We start from the raw sequence: 22,048 nt of genomic DNA on the forward strand, positions 1-22,048 counted from the left end.
CCAAACCAATATCTAGCCTTCGGGACATCAATCCCCACTTAACCGGGTACTAGGTACAACCCCGAGGCCTAAGGCTTGAATCCCCAAGCTAAAAACATCAATCTGGCCAAAATTGACCTTAAGGGCCGCGGCCCTCCCCAGCTGCGCCGCGGTGCGCCCTCCAGACAGAGAGGGCCTCCCCTGCCAGACGCCAAGGGCCGCGGCGCTCCCCTGCTGCGCCGCGGCGCCCAGCCCAAACCAGCAACCGACCTCAAACGAACCCAGTTTTTCCCCTGTGTTCTTTCCTGTCAAACCAGTCCCTCAAACCATCTCTAAACCTCCTCCAAACACACAATTAAACCCCTAAACATCACCCATAACTCCCCCTCATCAAAACCCAAACAAATATACACAAAAACCTCCTCAAATCCACACTTCTATCAAGAAATCTAAACTGAAAAACTAAAGAGGAAAAACAGAGCACCAACTGAATTCCATGGCTAGAACTCACCTTAAAACCAACTTTGAACCTCCTTCTATGGCTGAATCAAGTCCACCAACTCAACCCTTGAATTTCCTAACTTGAAACTCCAAGATGGCCTCAAGAACACCAAAGAAGAGATGGTGAGGGATGGTGTACGGGTTGGAGAAGAGAAACCCCTGTTTTGTCTCTGTTTTTCTACAGCCTTAAAGTCATATATATCCAATCCCAAATGACCTAAATACCCTTAAGTCATTTAAGGCTTCTAAAATCACCCCAAGGGTAAAATTGGTACTTTCCACCTATCCCGTTAATCATAATTAACGCTCTCAAATTCCCGCTATCCTCAAAATTCTCAAATACCTATAAATCATATCACATTACCCTTTTATTCTCAGTAATTCTCTAATCATCAAAATGACCCCGAGACTCACCCCGAGCCCCGAACTTAAACATGCTATGACTAGACCGAACACTTACATCTCACAATCGTCTCATGCCGAATAGCTCGAACCAATCCACCTTATAAGGTGGCCATATTAATTAATCACAATCATGCACCCAAAATACATAATTACGCCCACAGCGGCTAAATTACCAAAATACCCTTATAATAATAAATATTCACATATGCATGCATTTTACCATCATATAATAATATAATTCACGTAAACATGCATATAATCATTAAATACTATAATAAATCAATTATGGCCCTCCTGGCCTCCTAATCAAGGTCCTAAACCTTATTAGGAACTTTGAGGCATTACACTTTCTACTTCGGTTATTATGTAAAAACCGAAGTAGAAAGTGGGGATTCTACTTCGGTTTTTAGCTAGTTTTTACTTCGCTCCGAACTACTGCGGTTGCGAATTTTAGCGAAAACCGAAGTAAATCAAGCTTAAAAACCGAAGTAAAAGCCCCTTTTCCTTGTTGTGTATGTTCCAAATCTAAAAATTATAAGATCAAAATATACACTTGCAATAACTATGTAAGTGCTAACTAAAAACTACAATTAGTATATTTTTTAATTCTGATTTCAAAAGTTACTCTAGCTATGACGCATCCACTCAAGAAGCTTGGCTGCCCATTCATTTCGAGTTTCATTAATTTCGCAAAGTGTATATGTATTTTTCCCACCACACTACAAAACACAAAATAAAAAAACAAGTCCGAAATTAAATTCAATAGAATTGTAGTTCAATAATTATAAATGCACTTACATTACTAGTTAGCCATGGTATGGGTGTCTCATTCAAGCAATAGTCCTTCATCATCCTTATGGTATAAAAGCCGCACTATACTCACGATGTTTGACGAGGGCAATTGACTATTTTCCACTTGAAATTTTTTTCATTCCTTCCTGTCTTTCGCTTAATGTGTGAAGAGACTATATATACATCGATATTAAGAGCATATTAATTTTTTATTTCCATATCAAATAACCATATTATATTCTAAAATTAGTTTCAAATGTATTACCTGTTCATAAGGTTCTTCAAATCATTTGGAGGAGATTTTCTAAGTGGATCAAGATAGTAACATGTATGGTCATCTGGATCAATGATCACTAACATCCAGTGACGTCTGCATTTAAAACAAAGTTATTAAAATAAACATCACAAGATATAAGTACAATTAATATTAAATGAAAATTTTACTTACAAGAAATGGTATGACATTAACCAAGTTTGACCCATCACTGTGTTACTGATACGCTCTGAGATAACTTCAGCCCGATTATCCATATTTGCCCCAAGTCTCGATGACCACGGTGGCTCAATGAAACCAAAATAGTGTGATATCTCTCTATCGCACAACTCAAAATATATTATACTACATACATGAAAGTTAATCTACACATTCATACTCATTTATATGAATATTCATTGCGATATCATTTATAGGAGTATTGTAATTAAAATTTTGAATAGAAAACATTGAAGTATAAAAGTAAATCAAACAGAAAATCGGACAACAAATACCTTAATTTACTAGCCTAACCATCTATCACAATCAACACAAACAATTCAAACAACACATAGGTTTTCATCCATATATCACGACAGCACACAGAATTCTCAGAACCTACTTCACGAATACATGCAAGTTTTCAACCTTCTGTTATCATCACAGCACACAATTATAATCTCAGAACTTACTTCACTATGGATGAATATTGAAGATATTCAAACTCCTCTAACATACATATGTATAATATTAAAAAGAATAAAAGAATATACCTCTTCCAATCAATAGCAAGATTTTCTAATGCTCCTCACTAATTTTACTACCTAAAAATAAAATTAATGCTTGAAATATTATAACATGGAATATATTGTACTCAAAACTAATACAAGTAGGAATGGGAACCAAAAAAAGTGTTGTGCTCAAATAAATGCTAGTCCAAAAGAATGAAACTTAGAGTAATCAGCAAAATAACCACACCTCCTATAATCCATTAATTATAGGGAACTGTGTCAAGCTTGTAAGGTAAAGAATATATCCAAGAAAGAAAATCCTACAGATTTTGATATGATGAATAAAGAGTAAATCACACTAAGCTTAAAGATAACTGAACATAAAGAAGATAGCTAAGATTTATCCATTATCTTTTTATGCATAACCTCCAACACACAGAAGTGGTAGCAAATAACTTCTATATTATTTCTGGGTGAACCAAACAAATTTTAAATTTTCCACATTGATGAAGAATATTCAGAAGAGCAACATTTCAACAAATTATATTAACACTCAAATCAATTATGAAACTTATATTAACGCTCTGGCATATAAATTTCTAATTAATTTTAGATTCTGATAGGCCTCCAATACGTTTCACATATAGTAGGCGACACAATAATTAGTTGTGGAGGTATTTTGGTATTTTGTATTGAACAGTGATCATTTGTCCTTGATTGGTTACATATCTGGCAAGGTGTAGTGGTAGTTTAGCTTTGGGATGGTTGAGTAGGAATATATATTCTGCTCTTAGCTGGTGAGGTAGGCATTTAAGTTATTTTGGGTGAGCTTTGGCTCAAGTGAAGAGTCTCCAAGTTCTTTCAAACAACTTGGAAAGCTTTGTACTGGTGCTCAAGTAAAAAATACAGCATGCTGCCATATTACCCAAATTTGTGTTACTGTTTGATTGATTGTTGTTCTATAGTTTCTGATCTCGTATTTGTTGTAAATTGGTATAGATTCCATGAGAAACCATCTGATCTACTCATGTCCCCATTCTCTTAAAGTTACTATAGAATCATTCTGTTACATAATTAAATAAAATTATTGATGTGTATAAGTCATGTTCAAACCAAAAGATTGCAGCTATAATTGTAAATAAGAATATTTACAGCAAGATTTCACAACCTAAATGGAGATCACCATGCTGGCAAAGGAAAATTAATTTCATAGATTTCATAGGAAACTCACTTTCAATAAAATCCTATAATGTGGGTTGTATAACTTAAGAAAATAAGAAAGGAACGCGAACAAAAACAAGTGTTGATAATTCAAATTTTAGTGACATTTATGATATATGAATAATACAGGTTAACTCACTCCATTTTCAGGGCTAACTGCAACAGCTATTGAGTAATATGCAGCACTCACTTCAGTTTCAAATACCCCGTGCCTTAAAAATTCAAAGGAAATGATAGCTCTACATTGTGAAATTATTGGATTATAGGAGGTGTGGTTAGTCCAAAAAAATGAAATTAATTGATTTAAAAGTCCCAAGAATGTTTTAAAGCTTCATCAGCAAATTCAAACTATTCGAATCAAGCAAACAGAAAGTACACTCTGCATGAATCAAACCCAATCCATGAAATTTTTCAGAAGTGGATAGATTGGTTCATTAGGATCACATACCTAATAACTTTACTGCTCTCAGATAAACTTTTCATATCATGTGGACAAAAATTCAACCACAAGTATACATAACAAGATGTTATGTATGATTTTGAGACCCACATGAGTATATGAGGTTGCTACATGAACATATATACCGAGGTGGTACAAAATTAGCAATTTTTATACTTAAATCTTCTAGCTAAGCATAAAGACATTTCTCAACAAACTAATAAATATAAGTAGGGTACTCTAGTTTATTTAACATGTTTGCTCAACAATTCATACCTTTGTCAAAGGAACCAAGAAGCAAGTGACTTGGTGTCTATCTCGATGGCTATTTCTTCATTCAACAATAAATGTGTCCTTTCCATATAGTTCCATTAACAAATAAATCAAGATGTGTCCTTCCAGTGCCTGCAAAAAAATGAACCATAAGTGTGAAATTATATTATTAGATGAACCAAATTAAACAAAACTTTCTTAAGTATGTTATAGAAAATTAAAATAAATAAAAAAGTTGAAAAAGACAAAATAGAAAAACCAATGAAAAGTATGTAAATTGACATAGATGAACCCCACAGAAATAATCCACAAAATTTCAAAATAATGTAAAACACAGAAATAGTGCAAAATCATTATAAAGAAATAGTGAAAAATCATTATAAAGAAATAGATTACTAATTATATCATTAATCCACAGAAATAGTTCAAAATCATTATAAAGAAAAAAGTTTCAAAAAGTAAAATCATGAGAAAACTTTTAGTATGCAATAAAGACTAGAGAAAAATGTGAGCTTTTTATTATTAATTTAAAGATAGAGAGATTTTAAGAGACTGTAAACTAAGCTACGTACTAAACTGAAAGAGTACTTTGGATTTCTGAATTCTCACCTCTGTCTGTCTTTAACTTTTCCAACACATTTAAAACATGCATGCTCTCCTCTCACATCTACAACTGTTGCCTATTAAAGTTTCCTCAGTTACAAATAAATCTCATAATTCATAATCAACTTCAACCATATAACTTATTCTATTCATTTAATACAAATATATACAATTATATATCAATAAATTTATATTTGTATAAGAAAAATGTAGAAAGCACATTATATCAGTGGAAAATAGAATCCCTACATAATAATACTATCTGAATTAGAGGAGACGGCTATGTAATTTGTTCATTATCTACTCCTGAAAACTTAAAAGTCAAAAGACCACTTATGATTAGAGACATTCAAAAAAATAAAAATGGGAAAAAGATAAGAGTTGGAAATAATGCCAAAAACAGTAATAAGAGTAACACAATCAACAACTTTCAAATCCTTTTAACTTGACTACACAGAACCCCACTTCTCTCTTTTATTTTTCTCTTTTAAAAAACAAACTTCTCTTTTATACACAATATTACATCAAACCACACCACATCTCCAAATAAATAGAAGCCTACATCTTTTATCGTTCAAGAATTCAATCAAACACCTTAATTACATTAACGACATAACTAAAATAAATATTCTATCAACACTTTCATCCACTAAACACAAACGAATCACAAGTAATATGTTTCACAAATCACAGGTGAAAGAGAATTTGCGCTGGGCTGTTCAAACTGAAACACTAAGCAGCCTCATGAGATGGATTTCGCGAGCTCACTTGAGTAAGTTTCGGAAAATGGTGTATGCGGCAGTTGTGGCAGCGATGGTCTATCACATTTGGAAAGCACGGAATGAAGTTGTTTGGCTTTTTCAGGTGAAAAGGATAGAGATAATTGTGCATAATATTGTTAGTGATGTAAAAAATAGAGTTAGGAGTGTTATGCCGACAAAAGTCAGTAACATTGACTTGAATTGGTTTGCATCTTTATAATAGATTTACTCAAAGTTTGTATAGATTAAAGGGTATATTCAGGCCATACACAGGTGCTGTTTAAGATGTAAGGTTTGTTTGGTTTAATGAAGCTACTGATTTACCAAAAAAAAAAAGAAAAGAAATTTCAACAAAACTATCAATATTTAATAAAAGATATATAGGTATTGCCAAATAAATCAAAACGTACAAAGCTGTGATAAACCAAATAAACCAAGGGACTAATTACATCACAACCATCAAAAGAGTCTAAAAAAAACAACTCAGAGATTCAACAGCCTAGATACAGTCAAAAACCTTATGAAACCAGACCCACTCCTTTTCATTCACTCCTATAGGAACTGTATAAAGAATTCTGTTATAGACAGTCCACTTAATCCTTTGGATCGTAAAATGGACAGACTAAACCATGTCTTCCCAAACTGCAATATTACGAACTCTCCAAATATGGTAGATGAGACTAGACAGAATAAACCAATACGCGAATTTCTTGAATTGACTGAACTTACACCTTTTTATCCATTTGAATATACCTTCAACTATACAGAATCTGGTCCTGATTTCCAGCCAACTCAATAGAATTTGAACACAACGGTCACTGAAGAAACAGCCAAAGAAAAGATGAGTATGAGTTTCCACCTCAACTCCACAGATGCTACAGCACGGGTCAATGTTCATTCCATGCTCCCTCAAATGGTCCTTGGTCTTCAATCTCCTGAGTAAGTACAACCAGAAGATAGTTGGACTTTATTGTATGGAGATATCAACATTTGAATTCATGAGACTTTGTTATGAACATTTTATGGACTTTATTATATATGTACGAGACTTTGAATATTTTAGACTTGTAGACTTTTATAAGTGTGAGATTTTAGATAATTTAGACTTGTAATTTTTATGTTGAATTATGTATGTTGTAGACTTTATTATGCTGGTACGAGATTTTAGATGAAGACTTTATTATACAATTGAGACAGAAACTGGTTACCCTATTAAAACATTCCTATATAATCACTGGTTACCCTATTAAAACATTCCTATATAATCACTACAATTTTATTTGTACAAAATATCAAAGAAGAAGAAGACAAAAACAAAAGAAAATAAACCATTTCTACAATCGAAAGATGAAAGACATAACCAATGATGAAAATAAAACTTTGTAGATTGAAACAAAAACCACAACAGGAGTTTGAGAATGTAGATAACATTACCAGAGACATAATCACAATACATATTTGTGCTTCATTCTTCCACCGCTCTCATCTACATTCTGGTTTATGTAGATGATATTATCATAACTGGCAATGATTCCACACTTGTTGATAAATTCATTCGAATGCTTCGTAACAAGTTGGCATTGAAGTTTCCTACAGTTCTGGCCAGCTGCATTTGTGTCAACAAAAGTACATCCGTGATCTTCCAACCCACATTGATATGCTTGACTCCAAAGTAGCTCAAACTTCTAGCTCAGTCAGCAAGCCCTTGTATCAACATGACAGCGATCCCATTGATGATCCTACTGAGTATAGACGTATGGTTGGATTCGTAATAACCCATAATTTTTTTTTATTTTGTTTAATTTGTTTTATGTAAAAATTAGAAATAGGTTGTCAAGGATAGCCTTGACAGCGTGGCCAACAGACTTGCTAGGACTATAGCCTTAACAACATGCTACAGTCATAGCCGTGCTATGTCCTTGACAACGTGGCCAACGGGGTTAACTATCCAGGGCTATAGCCTTAACAGCGTGCTATAGGCTATCAAGGATATAGTTGACCCCGGATATGTCGACTGTAGCACAGCTATGTCCTTGACAGCCCGCTATGTAGCGCGCTATCATGGCCGTGCTACAGTCGACTATAGCCTTGACAGCGTGGCCTACAGTCATAGTTGACCCCGGCCGCACAATCGACATAGGATATAGTTGACCCCGCCAGCCCCACTTCCGGCTGCGCCAAGGCTCTGATACCATTTGTAACACCCCACGTCACTATGGCTACTTCCTTGAATGATGACTAGCCCTACATACCAACACGAGTCTTTCCAGCGTGCTTTGTCCCTGGTAGTCATAACAGTGGACATAGCTAACAACGTGCTCTGATACCAAATGTAACAACTCGACTTTTCCTGATTAAACCCACCGAAATACAACTATGACTATCCGAGGTCAACTGGATCCTTACGATCAACTTTGGTAAAAATAAAACGTTAAGAACTAAGTAAACTTTAGAACATTTTACATCAAAGTACTTTGAAATAAAATAGTATTTGGATGGGATCCCATAGTTTTAAAAAATAAAATGCAGTTAAACGTAACTTAAGAAATTGTCTGTGACCATAGGGCCATCTTTAGATAAAACTAGTAAACATGAAATGGATAAAACTATTACTGGACTCAGCGGAAGGCTTAGGAGAACCCTAACAACCCTACAGATCGGTTGTTTCACAGTATGCATACTTCAAACAGAATCCCTTCCAGCTCATTGAACTACTCCTTAAGCTTTGCCCTTACCTACACATAGAGTAACTGATGAGCTATAACGCTCAGTAAGGAAGCTAGTTACAACTTATGATTCTACTACCCAAAACAAACTTTGCATAACAGTAATGCACAACTGGAAACTGTAAACTGAGTAACACGTCTAGCATATTCACATAAATCTTAGTATTGCATAACATACTGAAAAAGATATAACTGAGCCACCGTGTTATCTGTGGGGTCTTAATCCCCGTGTGGCCTCCACGACCTAGAGAATACTCACCTTCCATACCAAAGGGGTACACTCCGCTGAAACACGATGACTTTATTGACTTGGCGGCTAACCCCACTGATCGGACACATACTTTCTGAGCAAGGAGATATGAAACACATTGTGGGTACTGGCCAATGCGAGAGGTAGAGCTAAACGGTAAGCAACTGGTCCTATCCTCTTAAGGATCTCAAAAGGACCCACAAATCTGGGACTTAACTTCCCTTTTTCCCAAACCCCTTAACACCTTTTGTTGGTGAGACCTTCAAGAATACTTTGTCTCCCAGCTAGAACTCGATGTCCCGCCTTTTGGCATTGGCATAACTTTGTTGTCTACTCTGAGCTGTGAGCATATGCTTTCTTATTATTTCTATTGCACTTGTAGCCTCAAGCACTAGTTCTGGCCCAGCTAATCGCCTCTCTCTTATCTCATCCCAATGTAAGGGTGAGCAACACTTCTTGCCATTAAGCATCTCGTATGGGGCCATTCCGATGGTTGTTTTGTAACTATTATTGTACGCGATTCCATGTGGTACAAGTACTCCTTCCAGGAACCCTTGAACTCTAAGGCGCACGCTTGCAACATATCCTCCAGTATCTGGATGGTTCTTTCTGACTGCCCATCTGTTTGCGGGTGAAAGATTGTGATGAGTTTCAACTTCATTCCCATTGCCTCTTGCAAGCTTTCCCAGAAACTTGATGTGAACCTCGGTTCTCTGTCTGAAACTATAGATACGTCATTTTCACTGGAATAAAATAAGCTGACTTAGTAAGACGGTCCACTACCACCCAAACTGCATCGTGACGCTCTGTAGTCACTGGTAGACCAACCACGAAGTCCATAGCGATCTCTTCCCATTTCCATACTAGAATTGGTAACGGTTGCAGTAACCCACTGGGTTTTTGGTGTTCTGCTTTTACTTGTTGACAAACCAAGTACTTGGCTACGTATCTGGCTATGTCCCTCTTCATTCCCGACAACCAATACATGGACTTAAGATCTTAGTACATCTCTGTTGCGTCTGGGTGCAACGAGTAAGGCGTTGTGTGTGCCTTTTCAAGAATCCTATCCTTGACCTCTTGGTCCCTAGGCACACAAACCCTGCCCTTGTATTTTAATATCTGGCATTCTGACATTGTGGAGTTTCCACTATTCTATTCTTGTAACAAGGCTTCTTGCTTAACCAAATTGTCATCCAATTTTTGCTTTTCTTTAATCTCTTCCAAGAGATCTGATTGCAATGTGAGATTGGCTAACTCGCTTGTAACTATTTCTATCCCAGCTTTGACTATCTCTTTTTGTAACGAAGCTTCCACCAACCCTAAAGCTGCAATGGTGCTATGACTTCGTCGACTTAAAGCATCAACCACCACAATATGCAACTATGACTATCCGGGGTCAACTGGATCCTTACGGTCAACCTTGGTAAAAATCGGACGTTAAGAACTAAGTATACTTTAGAACATTTTACATCAAAGTACTTTGAAATACAATAGTATTTGGATGGGATCCCATAGTTTTAGAAAACAAAATGTAGTTAAACGTAACTTAAGAAATTGTCTGTGACCATAGGAAACTTTAAACTAAGCAACACGTCTGACATATTCACATAAATCTTAGTATTGCGTAACATACTGAAAACATATAACTGAGCCATCTTTTTGTAGAGATTATTTTCCCTTAATAACTTTAACTCTAAACCCTTCAAAAACACACTTGCATTATTCCAAAATATATACTAAAACTATAGCTTAAAAATAAATAAATATAAACTATAGTCTAGGTACCAAAATAATGCTACCATAGCTAATAATGTGTCTATGATTTTATGTGAGTCCTTCCAACATAAAATCATGACTTTGATCTCATAAAATATCACTTGGATTATTCATAGACTCTTAGTGCATAAATCACAAAATCATAGTCTAAAATGATGCTATGATTTTATGTGGATTCCAAACACATAAAATCTTATACTAAAACTCTTTGAACAAGATGTCCATCTTAGATTTATTTCACATCTAAGTCTTCATGCTATGGTCTAAAGCGATCAACTCACATTTCTTTAATTAAAATAATATTCACCAAATGTTGTTTTAATTATTATTCATACTCTTAATAAAAAAAAAATAATTCATAGAATAATTTTTACATAAAACAAATTAAACAAAAAAAAAAAATCTAGGTTATTACACCCTTCCCACCTTAAAAGAATTTCGTCCTCGAAATTTTTCTTACCCAAATATCTCGTGATACTTTTCGCGCATGTCATCCTCCAGCTCCCAAGTAGTTTCTTCAACCGCGCTATTGCTCCACGGGACTTTAATTAGGGGTATCCTTTTAGTTCTCAACTCTTTGATTCCTCGTTCCAATATCTTAACTGATTTAACTTCATAACTTAAGTCCGGTTGCAGCTCTAGCGGTTCATAACTAAGCACATGGGACTGGTCAGATACATACTTTTTGAGCACGGAGATATGAAACACATTGTGGGTACTGGCCAATGCGGGAGGTAGGGCTAAACGGTAAGCAACTGGTCCTATCCTCTCAAGGATCTCAAAAGAATCCACATATCTGGGACTTAACTTCCCTTTTTTTCCCAAACCTCTTAACACTTTTTGTTGGCGGGACCTTCAAGAAGACTTTGTCTCCTACCTCGAACTCGATGTCCCACCTTTTGGCATTGGCATAACTTTGTTGTCTTCTCTGAGTTGTGAGCATATGCTTTCTTATTATTTCTATAGCACTTGTAGCCTCAAGCACCAATTCTGGCCCAGCTAATCGCCTCTCTCCTATCTCATCCCAATGTAAGGGTGAGCGACACTTCCTGCCATAAAGCATCTCATATGGGGCCATTCCGATGGTTGTTTGGTAACTATCATTGTACGCGATTCCATGTGGTACAAGTACTCCTTCCAAGAACCCTTGAACTCTAAGGCGCACGCTTGCAACATATCCTCTAGTATCCGGATGGTTCTTTCTGACTGCCCATCTATTTGCGAGTGAAAGGTTGTGCTGAGTTTCAACTTCGTACCCATTGCCTCTTGCAAGCTTTCCCAGGAACCTGATGTGAACCTCGGGTCTCTATCTGAAACTATGAATACTGGTACACCATGGAGTCTGATTATCTCTTTCTTATACAACCTTGCAAATTGATCCATAATGTACGTCATTTTCACCGAAATAAAATGAGCCGACTTAGTAAGGCAGTTCACTACCACCCAAACTGCATCGTGACGCTCTGTAGTCACTGGTAGACCAACCATGAAGTCCATAGCAATCTTTTCCCATTTCCATACTGGTATTGGTAACGGTTGCAGTAACCCACCAGGTCTTTGGTGTTCTGCTTTCACTTTTTGACAAACCATGTACTTGGCTACGTATCCGGCTATGTCTCTCTTCATTCCAAGAAACCAATACATGGACTTAAGATCTTAGTACATCCTTGTTGCGCCTGGGTGCAACGGGTAAGGAATTGTGTGTGCCTCTTCAAGAATCTTATCCTTGACCTCTTGGTCACTAGGCACACAAACCTTGCCCTTGTATTTTAATATCTGGCATTCCGACATTGTGGACTTTCCACTATTCTCTTCTTGTAACAAGGCTTCTTGCTTAACTAGATTGTCATCTGATTGTCATCTAATTTTTGCTTTTCTTTAATCTCATCCAAGAGATCTGATTAAAATGTGAGATTGGCTAATGTAGAGTCCAAGAACTTTACTTAGCTAGTTAGATAGTAGTATTATAGTATTTATAGTATTATCTTTGTAACTGTGGATTTTTGGTTCAGACCGTGAATTATTTTGTAACGACCCACTAATCTAAACTAATTGGACCATTATCGAAACTATACATAAAACTTACATTTTTACGAAAATACCATAATTTATTGAGTAACTTGCAAAATAAGAGTTATTCACAAATAAACAAAATACTAAGGAGGATTATGGGATCCCATTGTCTTTAAAAACAAAAGATGATTTAAAATAAAAGACATTACATAATAATGCGGAAAATACATGTAAAACCATTAAAAACATAAGAAGTGAGACTACATCCTCGAATCGAATAACGCTCGGCCCCTTGACTCCATTCATCATCGATACACATTCTCCAAGCGTCACGAATCTTTCCGCCTCTAAACTTATTTTCCTGCACATAAACAGAAAGGAGTGAGCCTAATGCCCAGTAAGGAAAATCTAACACAAAGTCACATACATAATTTCATAAGAAAACATAAAGACTTAACACAATACATATAACATACACTTATTATAATGGCCATTATTACTTGGGGTCCCATAGACTAAACAAGCATATGCCCATGGGATTAGTGGGGTCCTACTAGCTAAGTAGGTCATATGCCCATAACCCATTTGGGGTCTTGTTAGTCATATGGGTCATATGCCCAAGCCTACAAACATACACATATACATATCATAACACTTTTAATAACATAAAACATATAGATAACATAAACACATAACATGTTGATTCTAGCCTATTTTCCTTACCAAAGTTACCGAGATTATGGACTGAGTTGGGATTGTTGGAACACTCCTAAAACCATAAGAAAGAGTAAGTCTAAAGAAAGGAGATGAAATGAAAGAGATGGAAAGACTAAACCATAGAAAACATACTTACCGACTTATATGCTTAAAAGCTTGGATTCCCTAACCAAAATAAGAATAAGGTTAGGGGACTGAGTAGAAGGTTTTGAGAAAGGAAATAACATAAAAATACAGAAAAGAACTAGAGTTTTGGGTTTACCTCAAAGATTGCAAGATCAATCTAACCTTCACCGAAATACTATAGAACTCACTTCCCAAAGTGTTTGATAAGCTTATGATGTTTAAGCTTATAGTTTTTCCCCAAACCAAGTGTTTACATTCTCACACTCACTTAACACTAGCAGCCTCTGAACTTAGAGCAAATGGTGAATAATGGCTGGGTACTAGGTCCTATTTATAGAGTTTTGGAATGAAAGTATCTTGATTTTACTTGAATAAAAATAATGGCTTTTTAAGTGAAAATCATTTGAATAATCGTTCAGCAGAGGCTGAAGACTCGTTCAAAAGATGCTGGACTTATGGAGGAGTTTGAATGGCTAAAAGGAAAAGAATTCAAAAGTGTTTGAAAACATGCTGGTGGAGGCGATATATCGCCCCCTATAGGCGATATATCGCCTGGACCTTTGTTCCCGAGGCGACCGTGCATCGATTCAAGTTTTCCGTATCTACGTGCTGTGATATATCGCCCCCTATAGCTGCGATATATCGGCATACGCTGAATATTTAAACACGAATTTACACATTTTTAGCTGAGTTTGAATGGAATAAACAGCCTTGACTAAGCCCTCAACGTGCTCAAAGCTGCTGACTGACCCTATACATTCAAACTTTTACCCTTATTTAATTTAATCCTAAAAAATACTTAATCCTTAATTACCATTAAAAACATGTGCTTAAAATCCTATTGGTTGATGTCTAAACCTTATAATATAATAATATAATCCTTAATATCAGTCACATTAATCAAACCTTAGGTTATACTTAATATTCTTAAACTATAGATTAAACTTAGAAAATCTATAAGTACTACTATGAGTGTCCAAATAATTCCCGGTCTGAACCAAAAATCCATAGTAACAAAGATAACACTAAACATACTATAATACTGCTAACAATTAGCTAAGTAAAGTTCTTGGACTCTACATATTTGGACACTCATAGTAGTACTTATAGATTTTCTAAGTTTAACCTATAGTTTAAGAATATTGATGTTAACCTAAGGTTTGATTAATATGACTGATATTAAGGATAATATTTATTATACTATAAGGTTTAGATAAGAACCAATAGGATTTTAAGCACATGTTATGTATGGATGATTAAGGATTAAGTATTTTGAGGATTTAATTTAATAAGGGTAAAAGTTTGAATGCTATAAGGTCAGTCAGGAGCTTTGAATACGTTGAGGGCTTAGTCAAGGCTGTTTACTCCATTCAAACTTAGCTAAAAATGTGTAATTTCGTGTTTAAATAATCAGCGTGTGCCGATATATCGCAGCTATAGGGGGCGATATATCGCAGCACGTAGATACGGAAAACACGAGACGATGCACGACAGCCTCGGGCATACTGGCCCAGGCGATATATCGCCTACAGGGGGCGATATATCGCCTCCTTCAGTAATTTTTGAAAAGTTTTGAATTCTTTTTCCTTTCAGCCATTCAACCTCTTGATAAGTCCAGCACCTTTTTGAACGAGTCTTCAGCCTCTGCTGAACGATTATTCAAATTATTTTCACCTAAAAAGCTATTATTTTTATTCAAGTAAAATTAAGATCCTTTCATTCCTAAACTCTATAAATAGGACCTAGTACCCAGCCATTATTCATCTTTTCCTCTAAGTTCAGAGGCTGCAAGTGCTAAGTGAGTGTGAGAGTGTAAACACCTGGGTTGGGGAATCATAAGCTTGATCACCATAAGCTTATCAAACACTTTGGGAAGTAAGATTTCATAGTATTTCAGTTCGAGGTTTAGATTGGTCTACAAGTCTTCAAGGTAACCCAAAACTCTAGTTCATTTCTGTACTTGTTCTTTTAAGTTCTCATAGTCTTCTACTCAGCCTCTAACCTTAATCTTTATTTTGGTTAGGAAATCTAAGAACTTGCTCATAAGTTTTTGGTAAGTATGTTTCTCAAAGGTTTAGTCATTCCATTCCTTCCATTCATTTCATTACTTTTTCTTCAATCTACTCACCCTGTTATATATGGTTTTAGGAGTGTTCCAAAAGTCCCAACGCTGTCCTCTTATTCCGGTAACTTTGGTAAGGAAAATAGGATAGAAATGCATATGTTATATGTTCTATATGTTATCTTATGTTTCTTATGTTATGATAAGTGTTATGAATATGTATGTTTGTAGGCTTGGGCATATGACCCATATGACTAACAAGACCCCAAATAGATTATGGGCATATGACCTACTTAGCTAGTAGGATCCCACTAATCTCATGGGCATATGACTTGTTTAGTCTATGGGACCCCAAGTAATAATGGCCATTATAGTATGTGTATGTAATAAGTGTTATGTTATGTCTTTATGTTTATTATGTAATTTATTCACATGATGTATGTGTTAGATTTTCCTTGTTGGGCATTAGGCTCATTCCTTTTTGTTTTATGTGCAGGAAAATAGCTTTAGTGGCGGTAAGGTTCGTGGATGCTTGGGATTGTGTATCGATGGTGAATGGATTCAAGGAGTCGAGTGTTCGATTTCGAGGATGCAGTCTTTTCTTTATGGGTTTATGTGTAATTTTTCCGCACTTTCTATGTAATTCCTTTATTTTAAATTATGTTTTGTTTTTAAGACAATGGGATCCCATATCCTTCTTGACATTTTGTAAGTAACTCTTATTTTTACAAGTTACCTAATAAAATTATGGTATTTTCGCAATGTAAGCTTTATTAAGGGTTTGTACGTATAGTTGCATTAATGGTCCAAAAGTCTAGAGTAGTTGGGTCATTACAGCTAACTTGCTTGTAACTATTTCTATCCCAGCTTTCACTATCGCTTTCTGTAATGAAACTTCCACCAACCCTAAAGCTGGAATGGTGCTATGACTTTGTCGACTTAAAGCATCAACCACCACATTAGCTTTCCCGGAATGATATAATATCTCGCAATCATAATCTTTAACGACCTCGAGCCACCTCATTTGCCTCATGTTTAACTCCTTCTCAGTGAAAAGTATTTAAGGCTTTTGTGATCTGTGTATATTTCACGTTTGTCCCCGTAGAGATAATGTCTCCACATTTTCAAGGCAAAAACCACAGCCGCCAACTCCACACTACTACAAAATACCCTTTACAGGACACTTTTTTAGGACACGCATATAAATGTAAGTCCTTAAAAATATTTATGGAGTTTTTAGGACTCTCAATGAGAGTCCTGAAAAAACACAATTTAGGACTCGCAATGAGTGTCCTAAAAAAATATGCGAGTCCTAAAAAAATCTGGACTAAAAATTGAGTGTTTTACTTAACAATTTTAAGGACTTGTTTTGGAAGTCTTTAATACTCTTTTAGGACTCGCTTTGCGAGTCCTAAAAAAATATTAAAGACTCTCAAAGCAAGTCCTTAAAATTGTTGTTAAGTAAAAAAACATAAAATTATTTTATGTAACAATTATTATAAGTTTTAAGAGAATTTGTATAGTTTTGATTTTTAAAATTATTTTTTATAATATTAGGAATATCACATTTTTTTTTATCTGAATAATATACTCTTATTTGTATTTATAAAATAAATTAATAAATAAATAAAATATAAGTGCCAAAAATCCCTTTCTCTCTCCCACCCTACCCGATCCATACTTGCATTTCTCCATCTCTCTCTGCTCTGCTAGGGCCGAACGGCTGCCCTCCGATGGTCGCCGGCGTGCAGACACCCGATCAGGAGTACCAGACGCTGCTGAAACTCCAGCCTCGCGAGCCCTTCGTTGCCGTTCTCCGCCGCGAGCAGAAGCCTCCAGCTGGTGGAGCAGTGGCCTCGCAGGGGTCGCGACGGTGGGGGCATTGAACAATCAGAGGTATGCCGTCGCAGCTGGTGGAGCGGTGGCCTCGCAGGGGTCGACGGTGGTCTCTGCTCTAAGTATGCTTTCTTTAACAATTTTTTTTTCCATATGTATATAGATTTGAGAAATATATGTATAAATATTATATATATGAATAGATTTATAATGCCTATATATTCTGTTTTGTAAGGTTTCGTATGAAGTTGTTTGGAGGCTTTGATGTATTCCAATTATTTGGCTTGGTGTATTTTGAGATTTGGGATTCGTTGGCTTGGTGGCTATGTGATTTGGAATTTAAATTTTTGCTTGTTTATCTTAAAATTTTCTTGTAACTCTAGGATATTTTCTGGTTAGTTTCTGATTTTATCTTTTGGATGTTTTTTGTCTTGAGCTGGAAAGTAGTGTAAGGAAACCAGGGCATATGGATCACTTAAACTAATGGTTGATGCTCTTCAAGTGTTTGAGAAATTGATGCAAAGAAACTACAGAATATAATTTAGTGAAACTACAGAATATGATTTAGTGAAACTATGAGTGATTCTAGTTTTTGTGTGCTCAAATTACTACTGCCTTTTGTTATTATTATTGTTAGATGATTAAATATAATATATATTTATAATTATATAACTCTTTCGTGGCCTCTCTTTATTATATTGAGTTTTTTCTTAGTATATAACATGGTAGCTACTTATGTGTATATACTGTATATATATGCTATACTATACATATGCAGGAGTGCTTAAATGGAGAGTTTCTTCAAGTTGGTCTCAAGTTTGTTCCACTAGCTGGATATCACTGGTATCTACACATCTTTTCTTTTGATCATTTTATAAGTTGTATTAATCAAATTATAGGTAGTGAAAAAAAGTAGTTACCAATTTTTTAAGTTTTGGAGGCAATGCCACTGCCAAAGCCATTGCTTGAAGTCTTTTTCTTTTTTCTCATTTAATATTGCTTTTTCCCAAAACCCCAAATGTTGTTTATATTTTTTGTAATCCTTATAACGCTATTACACTGTCATTCTCCATATTCTTATCCTTCTTTACTGTTTGTTGGGATATTATTACTAACTAGAACTAAAATAGAGTAATAATGGATTCGTGTTTCTCTACCTTGTTAACTGGAAATAATTTGCTTCTTTGTCTTGGTACTGTATTTAATTGAGCCTATTGGTGAAGTTGGAATCCAGAACCTATAGAATAACACAGAAATAAAGTTTGTTGACATTAGGAAGAAGGTTCTAATTTGTTTAATGTGTTTGTTTGTATTAAATGCTATCATTGTGTTTCCCTCTCGATTTTTCAACTATAAAGAATTTATATATTCAAGTAATACTATTTTTATTAGGTGATGAGGATGAGGTCAAAGAAATGGAAAATAAACTATATGTCTGACTGTTTTGTTCGCAGTGTGCTTCTGTTTTTGGTTTTAGGTATTTTAATTATTTTATTCATCACGTTTTGGTCTCTTGAAAACCATTTTTTTGATAGATTTTGAGCTTAGTTTATTTTGTTTCGAAGGGTCACATTTCTCTTTTTGTCATTTAACCTCCTTATTGGAAAAATCATAGCGTAATTATTTTTCAGAATAAATAAATAAATTAACTAGTTCAGATGTAAAACTATTATTAGGTGGTTATGTGATAGTTGGAAACAAAAGATTTAACTTAACTGAAAGCAATAATAAAGAGAAAAGAGTAACAACAAGTCTTGAGCTTTCAAAACTCTCTCAATGATTTTCTTACTTTGAATAATGTAAAATGCTAGTCTACAGATAAGAAACTGATCTGGTTATTATACATAGGACTTAACCAAACTTACTAAAATTAGTAAACCTAGGACTAATAACTGAATAAACAACCTTGTATTTTATATAAAAATAAAGTCTTCTTGAATTGAGTGTTGTCATCTTGATCATTTGAAACTAACTTGTATATTAGGTGTCAGATTTGGACACTGATTTTGTTTCCTTTGCTCTGTGTGCAGGTTTGATGGAGATGGGTATATATATTGACTTCATTATTCTAAAAACTTATTTAATGAGTATATATATTAACGTCTTCAACAAGAAGAATACTTTGGAGCTCCCAAATTCATGAAGGTAATAATAACAAGAATTACTTAAGAATTTGATTAATTTTCAATCATCATTTAGGCTCAAGTTGTCAGGTGATTGAATATTCATGAAATCAAAGTTTTCTTCAAAATTATTGGCTCTCCCTTGTAATAATAATGCTTATGAAAGATTAATTAAAGTGTCCAAAGTAATTCTGAGTTGTAAGATTACAAAATCTGGTTTAATTAATTGAGCTTAGATTTCAAATTAATGTTTATTAGTTTCAAACTTCATTTGATTTTAATGCAAACTTTCAGATTGGAGACCTGAAAGGGAATTTTGGATTACTCGCGGTGATCATGCAAATTCTGAGAGCAAAGCTCAAAGTATTAGATCTTTCGTATGGAAATGGAACAGGTATAATTAAGCACAACTCAACTACACATTTGGTACTGAAATATCTGTCTTCATGTGAATGTAATTTTAGAAATTAACAATTTTATTATTTTTAAGTGAGTTATGTCGGCAAGGATAGGAATGTCCTATGGAGGCTTTATGAGTTATCTTTTTCATGCCATATTAGTAATCTCTTTAAACTGTATATTAGTCAAAATTTGAAACTTGTGTGCACAAAATGTTAGTTGTTATTCATATCTTGGCTTCCTTTGTAACTGTATAACATGAATTTGTTGAGGATTATGTAATTTTTCTTGAAATGTACAACTAGTAGTACTATTGTAAAACAATCACATATAGCTTCTTAAGTGGACTCAATCCTCCTTAGCTTAGCTATACTCAAAACTCAATTAATATTTAACTCAATAAACCATATACTACTCAAGAAATTGACGAAGTTAGAGAAGAATGAGCAATGTCATATTTACAATTGGTTAGAGCAAAATGAATGATATTCTAGCTAGCTAATTATAATACATGTTTAGAAATTTTAAATTTATTTCGTAAATTTTTTTTGCCATTTTTTTAGTATTTTCTTTTCAAAATTCTTTTGATACATATTCGACACTCAAATGGATATATATTTTTAAATCAAAATTAAAATTGTAGCTGTATTTTAAAAAAAAAAAAAAATTACTTTTAAGGGCATGCAAAGCGAGTCCTAAAAAATCTGGTTGAGTGCCTATAATTAAGTTTTTAGGACTTGCTTTGCGAGTCCTAAAAACTTAATTATAGGCACTCAACCAGATTTTTTAGGACTCACACAGATTTTTTAGTTTTTTAGGCTCTCAAATAGAGGACTCGCGCCCTGCGAGTCCTAACAAATGTTTTAGGACTCACAATGCTAGTCCTAAAAAACCTTTTTTGTAGTAGTGCCAAGTCGGTGTTTGGTATCCCTGTTCATATTCTTTTAGTTGTCTAGACGCGTATGCCACCACTTTTCTTATTTGCATCAGTACACATCCCAAACCTTTCTTGAATGCATCACAGTAGGTATGGGACTACACAGTTGAAGAGCACTTAAATGGATTGATGGGTACTACCTATGCCAACAAGATGCATCTTCTTTTCAGTAGCTCATCACTTGAGAACTCCAAAGTTAAGCGTGCTTGATCTGGAATAATCTTAAGATGGGTGACCTCCTGGGAAGTTTTCCCAGGAAGCGTGCGAGTGAGGACAAAGCACGCTGGAAAGACTCGTGTTGGTTTGTAGGGGCAGTCGTCATTTCAGGAAGCATCCATAGTGACGCGGGACGTTACACAACGCAACAACACCCACGGTCACTGCCGTCGTCCACCACCAACAACCGTCGTCCACCAAAGCCCTAAATCCCCAAGTGTGTGTGACTGAAATAAATCCCCAAATGTGTATTTTGACCCTATATTTTCGAAACAATGAGTGTTTTTTATGCTCTTTTATTTAACAATTTTAAGGACTTGCTTTGGGAGTCCTTAAAAGTCACAATTCCTAATTTTTTAGCCCAGGTTTTGTTAGGATTTGCAAAGTGAGTTCTTAAAGAGTATTAAGGACTCCCAAAGCAAGTCCTTAAAATTGATAAGTAAAACACTCATTTTTTAGCCCAAATTTTTTTAGGACTCGCATTTTTTTAGGACACTCATTATGAGTCTTAAATTGTATTTTTTCAAGACTCTCAATGAGTGTCTTAAAAACTTCATAAATATTTTTAAGGACTTGCATTTATGTGCATGTCCTAAAAAAGTGTCCCGTAAAGGGTATTTTGTAGTAGTGGTGTAAAAATCCCAAATGTCATTTTTCTGTGGGCTTTTAATTTTCAAAAATACCAATTTCTCTTTCAAAGCTTGCATCTTTATTTCTTTTTAATTTATTTCTTTATATTTGCCCAATGCATTATTATTTATGCAAAATAAACATAAATTCAAATCAAATCAAATCAAATATTTTCAATAATAAAATATATTACATTAATTTCATAAAAATATTGATTAAAACTTAATTATTTTAACACTTAAGAACATTAAATATACATTTTCAAGAACTAATCAAGAA

At 34.8% G+C, this 22,048-nt stretch overlaps 2 long non-coding RNA genes across 2 annotated transcripts; one reads left to right on the forward strand and one right to left on the reverse strand.

Moving 5' to 3' along the window:
• Positions 1 to 1,759: 1,759 nt before the first annotated feature.
• LOC133784547 (uncharacterized) lies at positions 1,760 to 4,849 on the reverse strand. Its single transcript, XR_009871406.1, has 3 exons — positions 4,598 to 4,849; positions 1,943 to 2,047; positions 1,760 to 1,850 (listed from the first exon to the last, which is right to left on the reverse strand). It is a non-coding gene; the product is annotated as an uncharacterized LOC133784547 (long non-coding RNA).
• Positions 4,850 to 17,285: 12,436 nt separating this feature from the next.
• Positions 17,286 to 17,782, forward strand: LOC133784548 (uncharacterized). Its single transcript, XR_009871407.1, has 2 exons — positions 17,286 to 17,586; positions 17,700 to 17,782. It is a non-coding gene; the product is annotated as an uncharacterized LOC133784548 (long non-coding RNA).
• Positions 17,783 to 22,048: the final 4,266 nt, after the last annotated feature.

Source organism: Humulus lupulus, chromosome 6, assembly GCF_963169125.1.
Source record: "Humulus lupulus chromosome 6, drHumLupu1.1, whole genome shotgun sequence".
Taxonomy (NCBI): domain Eukaryota; kingdom Viridiplantae; phylum Streptophyta; class Magnoliopsida; order Rosales; family Cannabaceae; genus Humulus; species Humulus lupulus.